The following is a 15,152-nucleotide window of genomic DNA, read 5'->3' on the forward strand; positions in this document are numbered from 1 at the left end:
CAGGTAACGTTTGAAAAAGAAAAACCTGCAGAGAAGTCAACGCACAGAGGCGGGCGCCCAGTATCCCTTATGGACTACAAGAAAGGAATTTACCGGTAGGTATTAAAATCCCATTTTCTCTGGCATCCATAAGCGATACTGGGGTTCACTTAATACGATGGAGATGTCCCAAAGCATCCAGACAGGGCGGGAACGAGCGTAGACGCCTGCAGTACTGCCTGCCCAAACTGGGTATCCTCTTTGGCAAGGGTATCAAACTTGTAGAACTTCACAAAGGTGTTCTTCCCCCGACCAGGTAGCAGCTCGGCATAGTTGCAAGGCCGAGACTCCACGGGCATCAGCCCAGGAAGACCCCACTGATCTTGTGGAGTGGGCCTTCAGAGACTGTGGAACGGGCAAGGCTGCCGACACAAAGGCCTGTTGGATAGTCAACTTAATCCAACGAGTAATGGACTGCTTTGAAGCAGGGCAACCCTTTTTCTGCATCATACAGCACGAACACGGAATCAGTCTTTCTGATATGAGCCGTTCTCTTCAAGGCCCTCACGGCACCCAACGACTCCGGAGGAGCAGATGTACCAGAACTTGACGGGACTACAATCGGTTGATTCAAGTGGAATGCAGAGACCACCTCCGGCAGGAACTGCTGTCTAGTCCTGACCTCAGCTCTGTCCTCATAAAAGACCAAGTAAGGACTTTTACTCGATAGGGCCCCCAATTCTGAGACACGCCTAGCAGAAGCCAGGGCCGGCAACATCACAGTCTTCCACGTGAGGTACTTGTCTTCTACCGTCATCAAAGGTTCAAACCAGGAGGACTGTAGAAATTCCAACACCACATTCAAGTCCCAGGGTGCTGTGGATGGCACATTGGGAGGATGTATGTGTAGAACTCCCTGCAAGAAGGTCTGAACTTCTGGCAACACTCAACTTCTTCTGGAAGAAAATTGAGAGAGATTAAATCTGGACCTTAAGAAAACCCAGACGTAAGCCCTTATCCACACCAGCCTGCAGGAAACGTAAGAGACGTCCTAAGTGGAACTCTGCAGGTGGATATGTGCGTTCCTTACACCAGGACACCAGGAGACATATCTCCTCCAGATATGATGATAGTGTTTTGACGTTAAAGGTTTTCTGGCCTGAACCATGGTTGCAATAACTTTCTTGGAAAGGCCTTTGCGAGCTAGGATGCTCCGCTCAACCTCCAAGCTGTCAAAATAAGTCGCCGTAAGTCCGGGTAGACACATAGGCCCCTGTTGCAGACATGTCCAGCAGATCTGCATACCGCGCCCTCCGAGGCCAATCTGGGGCAATCAGAATCGCCTGGGCTCTTTGATTCCCGATTTGTTTGAGCACCCTCGGAAGCAACAGAATCGGAGAAAACAGGTAAACCAAGCGATAAGGCCAAGGAGACGTCAGCGCATCTTGAGCAATACCAGCGAAACTTCTTGTTGAGTTGCGAAGCCATCATGTCTATCTGTAGGAACCCCCAAGTCGATGATCTGTTGAAACACCTGTTGGTGGAGACCCCACTCTCTCGGGTGGAGATCATTGCAACTGAGGAGGTCCACTTTCCAGTTGTCCACCCCCGGAATGAAGATGGCGGACATCGCTTTTGCGTTTCTTTGTGCCCAGAGGAGTATTTTTGACACCTCTCGCATGCAGGCTCTGTTTTTTGTCCCTCCTTGTCGATTTATGTCAGCCGCTGCTGTGGCGTTGTCCGACTGAACTTGAATCGCCTGATCCCTGAGCAGAGGACAGACCTGAAGCAGAGCATTGTAGATCGCTCGAAGTTCTAGAACATTGATTGGAAGAAGGGCTTCGTGGGTTGACCATCTGCCCTGGAACTGAGCTGCTTGGGTGACAGCTCTTCATCCTTTCAGAATCGCATCTGTTGTAAGGATCCAATCCTGAATCCCAAAACTGCAACCTTCCAGTAGGTTGGAGGACTGTAGTCACCACAGGAGGGAGAGCCTGGCCTGAGGTGACAGCCGAATTATCCGGTGCATTAGAAGATGTGATCCGGACCACTTGCACAGGAGATCCAATTAAAAAGTTCTGGCATGGAACCTTCCGTACTGAATGGCTTCGTAGGAGGCTACCATCTTTTCCAACAACTTTATCAAAGATGAATGGATATCAGAGTAGGCCGTAGGACAAGTCGTACCATCTCCTGAAGTGTTTTTGCTTTGTCATCTGGGAGGAACACTTTCTGGGCCACAGTATCCAGCCACATTCCCAGGAAAAGGAGCCGCTGGGTTGGCTCCAAGTGGGACTTCTGGAAATTGAGGATCCACCCATGGTGTGACAGAAGTTGGATAGTGCGGTCTATATGGAGCAATAAAAGCTCTCTGGATCTTGCCTTTATCAAGAGATCATCCAGATTAGGGACAATATTGACCCCCTGGACCCGGAGTTGGAACATCATCTCCGCCATCACTTTGGTGAATAACCTCAGGGCTGTGGATAGGCCGAAGGGTAGGGCCTGGAACTGGTAGTGATCGTTCAGCAGGGCAAACCGCAGGTAAGCCTGGTGAGGCGGCTAAATAGGGATATGGAGATAAGCGTCCTTTTATATCCAGAGAGACCAGGAACTCCCATTCCTCCAGGCCCGCAATCACTGCTCTCAAGGATTCCATCTTGAACTTGAAAACCCTGAGGTAAGGGTTCAAGGATTTCAGATTCAGAATGGGTCGTACCGAACCGTCCGGTTTTGGCACCACAAACAGGTTGAAGTAGTAGCCCTCTCCCTGTTGTGGCAGTGGTACTGGAACAATGACCTTGGACTGGACCAACTTTAGGATAGCCTGTTGCAGCGTAACCCGTATCTCCTCCAAAGCTGCTAAGCCTGATATGAAACATCATTGGAGAGGAGCGCTGTCGAACTCCAGCTTATAGCCCTGGGAAATTAGGTCCCTTACCCAGGTATCCTGGCAGGATCTGTCCCAGATGCGGCTGAAGTGGTGCAGATGAGCTCCCACCTCGAGGTCCCCTCGGGGTGGGTAGGCACCGTCATGCTGAGGCTTTTGTGGAAGCTGCACTGGTGCTTGGTACCTGGGAAACAGCAGCAACTGGTTTTCTTGACTTACCTCTGGTGCCTCGTGCCGCATTGGAGGCACCTCAGTCTCTTGATCTGAACCTAGTGGTCCGAAAGGACTGGTTGGACGGCCCTGGGTAGGAACGCCTAGCCGGCGGGGCCCCTGAGGGGAGAAACGTGGATTTTCCTGCAGTGACCTTAGAAATCCATGTATTTAATTCAACCCCGAAGAGCCACTCCCCTGAGAAAGGTAAATACTCAACACTGCGCTTGTAATCTGCGTCCGCAATCCACTGACGCATCCCCAAAGCTCTGCGCGCTGATACTGCCATGGTAGTAGTCCTAGCATTAATAGTGCCTATTTCCTTGAGAGTCACACAACACGCGTGCAGTGTCTTGAATGTGTTTGAGGAGTGTCACCGTAGTGACCAGGGGCATATCCCCCGCAAAGACCTCTTAAAGTTGAGTCGCCCAGGTATGGATGGCATGAGACACCCAGCAACCCGCTATCACAGGTCTTTGTGATACACCAGCCGCTGTGTAAATAGACTTTACTGTAATTTCTAATTTTCCTGTCCCCAGGGTCTTTGAGCTGAAAAGACTCAGGGGCCGGCAGTACCACCTTCTTAGAGGCGGGAGACTGAGACATCAACGGCTGGGGGTTCTTCCTACCTTCTGGTGTAAATGGGAAAGAGCGTGAAAACTTCCTTGTAACCCGATATCTTTTTTCAGGAGTTTTCCCGGCTTGTTTAAAAACCTCGTCTAGTTCCATAGAATCAGGGAAGGTTATGTTAAGCTTCTTCTGCTCTAGGAAAAACGATTGCGGTGCAGCAGCGTCTTCCAAAGGTATTTTTAATACATCCCTGATAGCAAGAATAAGGGGCTCAGTAACCTGTGCAGAAGTGGAATCTTCTATATTAGGTTCCAAATCCTCCCCCTCCTCCTGAATATCCTCATCAGATTCTGAGAGTAGAGCAGGCAGTCTACGTTTAAGAGGCCCTGAACCAGTGAGGGGGGGCTGTCTTTCATCAGCCTTAGCAGAGAGGTCTGCAACAGCCTGTTGCAGTTGTTGTTGTGTTGTCTGTTTATTAGCATTGAGCTGAGATGACATGTCTGCCATCATAGCCTTTATGGCACTGAGCCAGGATGGCTCCTGACCCTCAGCCCCCAGTCTCCACACTAACTTGGGAAGACTGACTGCATTGGTCACACGATAGGGAACCAGTTGTAAAAGGGGAGAATCTGGTGTGACAAACCTTGCATACTGCGTGTTTGACCATAATTACAGTAACAACACTCATTACTTGTCCTATTCAGGACATTAGATTGTGTACAATAGCGGCTCTCCCCCTTGTAACACACCCCTGTACCCGTTTCCTGTGTACCCCGGAGTGTCTGGAGGAGCAGTGTGTCCTTGCTGCTGCAGCGCTGGGCAGAGGAAGGCGCCAAAATGCAGCTGGTCCCGCTAAGAGAAAGCTCCGCCCCCTATAATGGCGCCAGAGCTACAGAGAATATTTATACTGGCAAAGTCTCCCTATCATGTGCAAACATCACAGAGACTGCTAGTTTGCACTACCGCTGCCAGTGTACACAGGGGGGAGCTATAGCGGGTCCCCCTCTGGAGGGTCCCGTATGCCGCCCCTGCGTTTTGCCGCACCCTAGCGGGGCCCCCGATACTCACCACTGATGTCACCTTCAGGCTTTGTTAGGGGTGTACGGCGTGCTGCGATAGTGACCCCGGAACTGACAACCTCTCAGGACGTTGGTCCTGCAGCAGGGAAGCTGCTCTGACACCTTATAGAGGTTGGTGACCAACACCTCCCCCTCCCCCCTAACTCCCATGGTGCAGGTATACTGTTGCCCAGACAGTATACCTAAAATAATAACGTTTAAAAGAAACTGAAGAAAAATCCTCTGGAGCTCCCAGAGTGTGCATCCTCTCCTGAGGGCACTTTTTTCTAAACTGCCTGTGGGAGTGGGCATAGAGGGGAGGAGCCAGCACACCCAGTCTATGAAATTTAAAGTGCACTGGCTCCTTTCGACCCCTTCTATACTCAATCGTATTAAGTGAACCCCAGTATCCCTTATGGATGCGAGAGAAATAGAGGATAAAATTAATATGAAATTAGCACAGAATAGGCTTAGGATTCATATAAAATGTTCCTGCTTAGCACTTAACTGTATCCTCGCTTACAAAGATCATGTAACCCCCCCTCAAAAAAATTAAAATAAAAACTGCCCGTTTTGTTTCCTATATTGTAAATTACAACACTAATTTAATGTCATAATAAAAAGGAGAAGCTCACCGAAAGATTTTTCGAGACATGGGAAAGTAACATACATACCCTCTCCCACTCACATAAGGAACAGTGTTTTAGGAATACGCTATTGCCACCATTGTGGAACGTGACACTTACTCCTGGTGTGTGTTATACTGTATTTATATTGCAAGGACTTATTTGATGCTATGTGTTTGTCATGCTTCAATAAAGAAAACCGATTGAAAAAAATTTTTATGTAAAAAGGTAAAAATTAACTACAGAATATTCCATATTAGTTTACTACATTTCTGTTACACACCAGAAACACTGGTTGGGGTTTACTGGTTTGGGTTTCTATTGAAATGTGATTAAAACATATATAAACTGGCAAAAAAAAAAAAAAAAAAAGTGTCTATTAATGTAGGTGTTTTTCCTTTTTTTTTAAACATTAAATTTTTATTGAAGATTTTTCACACAGAAATGGGGAACAGAAAAAAGAGATAAAGGGAAACATAGGGGCAGTCTGGAATGGTTACCATAATCAAAGCACTATTAACGCACAGTTGGATGAATATACAATTGGTTACATTGGTCGTTCAGAAACAAAAAAAAAACACAAAAAAAGAGGCATAGCACAAACCAAAAAAACCAAAAAAGTTGTCTGATATTACAACATTCTTAAAGTAGTCAGTCTAGGTGGGGTGAAGCACAGATAAATCAATTGCAGAGCTATAGACGGTTAGCCTACCTTCTCTCCCCCTATAGTCGGACCAACCTAACCACTTCAGGTGAATAGAATTAGCTGAGGAAGAATATTTAGCTTCCGCTGTTTCAAAAATGTAGTGTTTGAGAATCTTATTTTGGATAGACGCTAGGGAAGGAAGATTCTCAGATTTCCACAATTGGGCTATAGCAGCTTTAGTAGCTATCAGGATATGCCCCAAGGCATAACGATCACCTGCGGAGAGGTGGTCTATGTACAAATGAAATAACGCTAAAGCTGGGTCCAGGGGAATGAAGAACCCTAAAACCCTGCTAACCATTTTAAAAACTTCTCTCCAAAGTGGTTGTATAAGTGGGCACGCCCAAAAAATATGAAAGATATCCCCCGTTGAACCACATTTCCTCCAACATAATTTAGATTGTGAAGGCCAGATTCTATTTTGTCTTTCAGGGGTGAGGTAGGCCCTCTGTATAAGCTTATAGAACATTTCGGAGTGGTTAATACATTTGGAGACTTTAAAACAAGACTTAAATATACTGTCCCATTCTGCATCAGTAAAGGATCTATTCAAGTCTCTTTCCCATAAAATCTGCGCTTTGAAGTTAGTCTGTGTGCTGCTAGTTAATTGAAATTGATACCACCACGTAATCCCATATTTGTGGGAGGACGTCTCCATTCGGCTTTTAATATAAGCCGGAAGAGAAGGTTTGTTAAGATGCGGAGAAAATGAGTGTAACCAACTTCTCACCTGCAAATATTTGAAAAAGTCTTGAGTCCGAATCCCAAATCTCTCTTGTAATTGAGAAAAGGACATCAAGACGTCACCTAAGAAAAAATCACCCACAGTGGAGAGCCCCTTCCGAATCCAATCTTCTAATGTAATGTTACGAATCAATGACATAAGAGCGGTCAACGACAGGCAGGGGGACGGCAATTTGATCTCTTCCGAAGAGGACACTAGTTTATGCCATGAATCTAGGGTCGCTTTAATAGACTTGCAAGATCCGAACCTACTACGGGCAGCAGAAGGTGGTAACCAACACAAATCAGAGAGAGTAACAGCATTCAGATAGGAAGCCTCCAAAATAACCCAAGGTTTCAGGCTCGAAGTGTCAAACCAGTCTCTAGACTGACTTAACAGACAAGCAGCATGGTACTTTTCTATATCTGGGAAAGCTACCCCCCCCCCCCCCCCCCCCCCCCGGTTTGTTTGGGCAGAATAAGAATCTTTTTAGCAATTTTCGACCTAGAGCCTCCCCACACATACCTAATCAGGAAATCAGGACCTGATTAAATTTATTATAGAAGAGTTTGGGAAGGGGTCTTGGTATGGCGCGAAACAGATACATTAATTTCGGCAATAGGACCATCTTGGCAGCAGCAACTCTACCCAGCCAAGACACCTCCTGCAGCATGCACTCCCCAGTCAGCTCCGCAAAGGCTTTTAATAATGGGGCATAATTACATTCAATTCAATTATCTTCACTGGACAAATGAATCCCTAGATATCTCAGGGAGCAGGACTTCCAGGCGTATTTGTACGATTCCTTCAACCTAGAGACCACAGTCGGAGATATATTGAGTGGGAGGGCCTCAGTTTTATTAGTATTCAATTTATAAAAGGAGACATCCGAATAGTCTTGGAGAACGGCATGAAGAGCTGGCAAGGAAGTCTCAGGATCAGAAAGACATAACAAAATATCGTCTGCAAACAAACTGATTTTGTGAGAAATGCCCCCTATAACAGGGCCACTAATCGAGTCCCGGGATCTAATGCAAGCAGCCAAAGATTCTATCGCCAACGCAAAAATAATAGGAGATAACGGGCAGCCCTGACGAGTGCCATTAGAGATGTCAAAGGGTGAAGATAGACATCCGTTAACAAAGACCCTCGCACAGGGCAAGGAATAGAGAGCCAGGATAGAGTCCAAGATCCTTCCAGAGAAGCCAAATTTGTCTAGAGTTAATCTCATAAAGTCCCAGTTCAATCTATCGAACGCCTTTTCGGCATCCAGAGACAAAACTAGGAGGGGTTCTTTTCTACAGGCAGAATGTTCAATAACATTAATTACTCTTCGCGTATTATCTGGGGCCTGTCTGTTTAACACGAAGCCCACTTGATCAGGGTTGATAAGAGAGGGGAGGAGGGGACTGATACGGTTGGCAATTAATTTGGCATAAAGTTTCAAGTCTGTATTTAATAAAGCAATTGGTCTAAAATTTTGGACAGAGGTGGGAGTTTTTCCCGGTTTGGGGATGGTGATGATTTGAGCTTCCAGCATCTCCCTGGGGAAGCGCCCGGCTTCTGAGGCTTCATTAAACACCGATAGGAGTACCGGAGCCAAACTCTCCTTAAAGGATTTATAGAAACCAGAAGGATAACCGTCGGGACCCGGGGCCTTATCTGCTGGAAGGGAGTCAATAGCCTTTTCGACTTCCGCTAAAGTCCAGGGCACACTAAGGGAGCTACAAGACTCCGGTGACAGCGAAGGGAGAGGAAAATTGCCCAGAAAATTTTGAACATCCATGCCTGTGGGTTGAAAAGTGGAGAAATCCTCCTTCAAGTTGTACAGTTTAGAGTAATATGATGCAAAGACATTTGCAATTTCGTCAGGATCATAGACTCCTGCCCCTATCCGAATGAACAATATGAATTTTTTCTTTAGCTTTCCTGCCCCTCAACTTCCTCGCCAGCAGTCTACCAGCCCGGTTACCATATACATAGAATTTTTGGTTCAGTCTATGCAGGTTGCGTTGGACTTCTGCTAAATAGAAAACGTTTACTGCCTCTCTGGCTTCCTGCAATGATTTAAGAAGGGTTTTATCATGTGGATGTGCCTTGTGAGAACTCTTCAAGGAAGCGACTGCACGCTCAGCTTGTTCAAATTTTTTACGATATTCCCTTTTAAGTTTAGCCGCAGCTTGAATTGCTGTCCCTCGCGATACTGCTTTGAGGGCACACCATAATGTGAAGATGGATGTCTCCTGAGGGGAGTTCTCAGAGAGGTAATAATCTATGGTGGTTTGGACAGCCTGCTTGGTCTCCGGCTGAAGAAGACTTTGTTTACCTAAGCGCCAGGGGGCTGGGTAATCTTTCTACTACCAATATCCCACTCGATAAATAGTGGGGAGTGATCCGACCATGACATGGGGAGAATGGAAATTTTACGGATGGACTTTAGAGTCCACTTATCCGCTAAGGCTAGGTCTATTCTGGAATAAGAGGCATGTACTGGGGAATAAAATGTGTAGTCTCTATCCATGGGGTGTTTAACGCGCCAAAGGTCTAAAAGATCATATTCCGCCAATAGTTGACTAAAGCCCTTTGCATTCCTATGGAGCTGACTGGAGAGTGAGGGCCGCTTGCCATAGTTATCAACCAAAGGGTCAAGCGTCAAATTAAAGTCCCCCAAGAAAAGTAGAGCACCCTTGGCCACTTGTTGCACCTTAGCACAGAGTTTCCTGCAGAATGCTAGTTGCTTGGTGTTCGGGGCATAACAAGAAACAATCGTCACCTCTTTATTTTCAAGAGTGCCCACCAAGATTAGAATTCTCCCCTCAGGGTCGCAGTATTGCGACGTGAGGGAGAACGCGCAATGTTGAGACACCAAGATTGCCACCCCCGCCTTCTTCGTTGGTCCATTGGCCAAATAACAATGGGGAAATCTCACATTAGTAAACCGTGGAGGGGCCGAATTAATAAAATGTGTCTCTTGGACGGCTATGATTTGAGCCTTAAGTTTATGAAAATAATTAAGTGCTAACTTCCTCTTATGCGGGGAATTAAGACCTTTTGCATTTATAGAAACAATGTTAACCATACTGTAAAGGTATCGAAGATTGCAAAATTATCATCAACCAGCTGGCATGTAGAAAATATGTGCAACAATTTCCAGACAGAAGGAGAGGAAAAGAGAAAGAAAGGATAAGAAAAAGGAGAATAACAATTAAAGGAAACATAACATTAACCCCTCTCGGGGGCACGGTTGGACGCCTAACCATGGCGACTCAGATTTACTCTATGGGGGGGTAGTGGTCACTCTGCCCACACCCGAACCAAAATTTAACAAGATGCAGTTTCTCGGACCTCTATCTCTGAACCCCCGCATCGCCAGCTTCCGCGATTAATAGACAAACAAACAAACAAACAAAAAAATTATCTAGGGTAGAATACCCAGCTGACAAAGAGACGTGGGCGGCTGACGGGGCAACAGAGGCAGACAAACATTAAACCAACGGTGTTGAGGTATCACCGAAAAAACAGTCTAACAACACTCAAATAGGCCGTACATAAACACCCATAATAAGCATACGCCAAGGAACTGGTGTAAAATAGGAAACATGATATAACAAAACGATCAGAGAGATATAAAAACAATGCAAGCATAATAGAACAGATGATACTCAAAGATCAGCAGCCAACGAGGTCCAGTCCCGCTGAAGGCCTCGTTCGGGCGAGGTGTGTGTAGATGAGCTTGCAGAGTTCCATGATGCGAGGATCTTTTTACCCTCCTCAACGTTCGTTATAACTACAGTGGAACCTTCTCGAGAAATAAGCAACTTTGTAGGGAATCCCCATCTGTATAGAATGTTCTCTTTGCGTAACACTGACGTGATGGGGTAAAGAGAGCGCCTTTTCGCTAGAGTGGCAGGGGACAGGTCTCCGAATAGCTGAAGTGAGCCCAAAGCCTTCGAAGCAGTATCCGAGGGTCTTGCAGCTTTCAAAATTGCCTCCTTCACATGGAAATAATGTAACCTCATAAGGACGTCTCGGGGGACCCCATCAGGAGCGTTCCTGGCTTTAGGGAGCCTATGGATGCAATCAATCAGAAAGTCCGCCGAGCGGTATGAGGGAAGGAGTTTGCTAAAGAGGTCAATTGCAAAATCGTTCAACGCGCTATTGGCGACAGCCTCTGGAACACCTCGCAACTTTATATTGTTACGTCTCGATCTGTCCTCCAGCTCCGAAAGTTTGTCTCTGAGTGCTGTGACCTCATTTTGAAGCAGATCATGGGAAGAGATCAGGTCATTATGCGACGACACAACTTCACCCATTTTTGTTTCTAAGTGATCGGTGCGGCCACCAATCTCATCAATAGATCTCTGGCATTCCTTCATAGTCGCTCTGAATTCTGCCGCAACTTCATCCTTAAATTGCGTTAGGAGATGCTTCATAGCGCCCACCGTAAGCGAGTCACTATCCTTGATAGAGCTGGAGTGTGCGGTGACAGTGGTAGGGGCGGACGCGGCGAGGACACAGGGAGAGCAGACTGAGAGGAGCCACTCCGGACATCTTTTGTTTTAGCGGCTTGAGGAGAAGGTTTAAAGAACGCCACTTGGGAAACAGATTTCGCTGACTTACATTTCTTGGGAGGCATAATGGAGCTGACCGACACAAATAGAGGAACTGGAGACAGGAGACGTCAGTAATAGCAATCAAAGAAGGATCCACATGAAAGTTGAATTGTCATATCATGTAGTCGGGTGGAGGCAGAGTTATCTCAGAGCAATCACATCATAATAGCGTGGTCATTTTACCATGTGGACAACGCATCTGATTTTCACGGCCGGTGCTGGGACAACTGCGTTCCAATGAAGCCTGCAGTATAATATCTATTATGTATCGAGCACACTGTGGGAGAAGTGCATGCAGTTACACCCCGTGGCCACAGGATGGGGCAGTTGTAGTAGAAGAAGATACTGCTGAGGAAAAGTCTAAAGCTCCACACAAAAAAAAAAAGGTAAAAGCCTAGATCCCTCAGCAGAGGCCCCAGAGTGGGAACACAGCTAAAGTAGAGCCAGAGGGCCACCAGATCCCGTGCAGCCCCAGTCCAAAGTCCCCCACTGCAAACAGGCACACTACCTTCACATAGCCAACCTCTCCAGAGGGATCCAAAATGGCCGCCACGTCTCCTAGGTGCCTGCTTTATTGCTGTCCCCCACCGCCAGATGCCTTCTCCACTTGCTGCCCAAGGGGGGTGTCCACCCTGGGGGTCAGGGGGAGCCAGCCGATGACTCCTACGTCCCGGGGAAGGTCCGCGCCGCTTCCCGGCGCCGCGTCCCCGCTATGGAGCTCCAAACGCGGGTGCGGGGAGTACGCGAGGCCCCGGCTCCCGGAGGTGTGAAGGCCGCAACCTGCGGGAACAGTTAAAACTGCTCCCCGGCTCCGCGGTCAGCTATGCTGGGCACTGGAGTGCTACAGGGGGGGAGGGAAGCTCCTGGAGGATGTCCACAGAGGGTATAGACCCTATAGAAATGTCTTTCATTAAGGTGAGCAGAGGAGCCAGACAAAAGTACGTCTGCACTCCTCAACAGTCAGACCACGCCCCGGTGTTTTTCCTTTTAAATATAGTACTGTACTTACAATTACTTTGAGTCATATTGGGAGAAACGTGCCATACAAATCACATTGTTATTATAACTCATATTGGCGTAACATTTATAAATCAGCAGGTGCTGCAAACATCCAGAATTTTCACAATGTTACCAAGAGTCGTGGAGGACAGACAAATGCTGGCCATTACCTGCACTGGGCCCTCTTCTTGTTCTCCTTGGCCCGCACTCTTCACGTTGCTGGATGCTTTATTCTGCACACCAAGGTCCTCATCCTCATCAGTGTTTACAATATCACGATAAAATAAAGATATGTCAAAACCACCAGTTTTCTCAAGATTCATGAGATCCAAGAAGATCCCTGAAAACGTCATAAACTTAAGTCAAGCTCGGGTAAGACATTTGTTACTCTGTATGAAAGCTAGGTCCCCACAGCTACCCAAACATTTTAGGACGTCACCTAGAAATAGTAATACACTTCAACTCATAGGATGAATCAAGCCCTACTTCAGTTTTAAGGTTCACGTGTTCATTCTTCATTTATCTGCTGTAAATGTCCATATGCCCATACACTGCTCCAAACACAGATTCAGGCATACAATGCATAACAGTCAAGTATCACCACACTTTGGGACTATTGCCACATTAGTAAACAATACAAGCTGACCCTTACCAGTGTCACGCAGGTCCTTTGCCTTGATTCTTGCCTGCGTTGTTTTGGCAGCATCATTGGAATGTGGATTGTCTTCATTAGTAAACAGCATTATGCGCTTGTGACTCATTTGTAATTTAACTTTACTAAAGAGGTTTGAGCATTGCCAGAGAGCATCCCCCAGGGAGAAATCTTCTGAATGACCTATGGTTTCAGAGAAGTACAATCTTCCTTTCGCCTCCCGGTATTTGTCCAGATCCAGAATTCGCTTCGCACCTATACAAAGGACGGACAGTATAATGATCTACAGGTAATCTCATAACACTTGTCTTCTACAAAATCATGTCTGAATCAAGTACGTACACCAACAAGCTTTTTAATTCAAACAAATTAAATCCTAAAAACCAATTTAAAATGTATGGTCAGGTAACTTATAACTTATTCGTCAAGATACAAAAAAGTAATTCCCCTAAAGTTTACAGTGGGTTTTTTAGATTCTCTTTTGCAAAATTCTTTTATATAGCAATTAAATAAACAAGGTATCAATAATTTTATTATTTTACAAGTATTTTTAGGTCATAAAATTAAATTTGAAAAGAAAAAAATATTCAATTTGCAATGTAGTTTAAAATTGTTGAAAGGCAATGTGATATTAAAGAAAAACAGAAGCACTGTATTTCATACTATACAACATTAAACATACACAAAAACAACACATAAAATAAACCAAAACCACATGAACTAGTCAATGCACTGCTCAAAATCGAGCAAAAAAGAATGTATTGTATTCTACAATGTGTTCATCTAAGGTTTGTATACCGACAGTTAAATGAAACCCGCAAGTTTCGTATACCGAAATTGTAAACTTTTGGGTACAGAATTTAGATAGAATTCATTATATCAACCGAAATTAGAGCAGAAAAAAATTGGCAAGGGTATTACTGCAATCTACAACTCAAAGAGAAAAAGCGCGTTTCCCCCACTAATGGGAAAAATGCACGGCTTTGACGCACTATTCTTCAACAACCTGACCACTTATTAAATTCATTCAAACTACATCACACATGGCTTTTTGAAACCAAAGGGAAAAAGCACGTGCCCTCCACTCAATTTTCGACTCGGACACGTTATTTAACCAACCTGAACTATCAAAGTCAATTTATTTATTTTATTAACAGTTTCTTATATAGCGCAGCAAATTCTGTTGTGCTTTACAACTGGAAACAACAATGATAAAACAAAACTGGGCAATAACAGTCCTAGAGGTAGGACAGCCCTACTCGCAAGCTTACAATCTATGTCATTGCGGAGTAGTTGCTCTGCCAAAAAAAATTGCCTTTTTTATGTATATGTCCCTATAGGGACAATTAATTTTAACACCAGCCATCTGGTTATTTATTTATTTTCTGGGTGGTTTTTGTCTATGTTTAATAAAAGTTTATAAAGTATGAAAGATAGTGCTTCTGTCAAACCTTAGAAGATTTGCTTGTACAACCGGTGTGCATATTTTTCACCTTACTTATGCATAAAGGAAGGTACTGATAGAGATTATAAAGGTGTTATGTGTAAGAACCAATGAATAGCCACAGCCATCACAGAAAGGAGCTGGTAACCCTGTAACATGGGTTGAGTTCATTTTCTTAAAAGCAAAATACTTAAAACACGCCATTTACCATTGAATATTTTTACCTCAGACATCCATCCTTCAAATTATAATATCCATATGGGACAACAATACCCCATATTTGTAATAAAAGGTGTTATTTTATTGGCAATTGCAGTGATTAGATCTGCTAAACTTTTTCATTAACTAAAATCCTGGGAGCAATTCAGTTAAATGCAATGGCTATGACATCCAAAATCTCACACTGCGGCCAACAACATCGCTAGTTGTACTCTGCATCTCATAAAGGTTACACCGAAAAACGACTGATGTTAAGGGTGCCGTATATAATGGTTGTGTGCACAGCCAAACATCTCCCTGCACTGAATCATTCGCCTAATATTGTATTGTACAACATGCATTTAGATATAACATTCTCCCAGAAACAGCATGAAATTAAATCAAGTTACTTTTCAAGATTTGTATCTGTATTCTCAAAGCACTTTTAATAACAATTGTTGGATGAAACAAAACTAAACTAAA

General features: G+C 45.1%; 1 pseudogene; it reads right to left on the minus strand.

The window, feature by feature from the left end:
* The window catches only part of LOC134958089 (X-ray repair cross-complementing protein 5-like), a 230,080-nt pseudogene that overhangs the window by 139,217 nt on the left and 75,711 nt on the right, over positions 1 to 15,152 (minus strand).

This window comes from Pseudophryne corroboree, chromosome 9, assembly GCF_028390025.1.
Source record: "Pseudophryne corroboree isolate aPseCor3 chromosome 9, aPseCor3.hap2, whole genome shotgun sequence".
Taxonomy (NCBI): Eukaryota; Metazoa; Chordata; class Amphibia; order Anura; family Myobatrachidae; genus Pseudophryne; species Pseudophryne corroboree.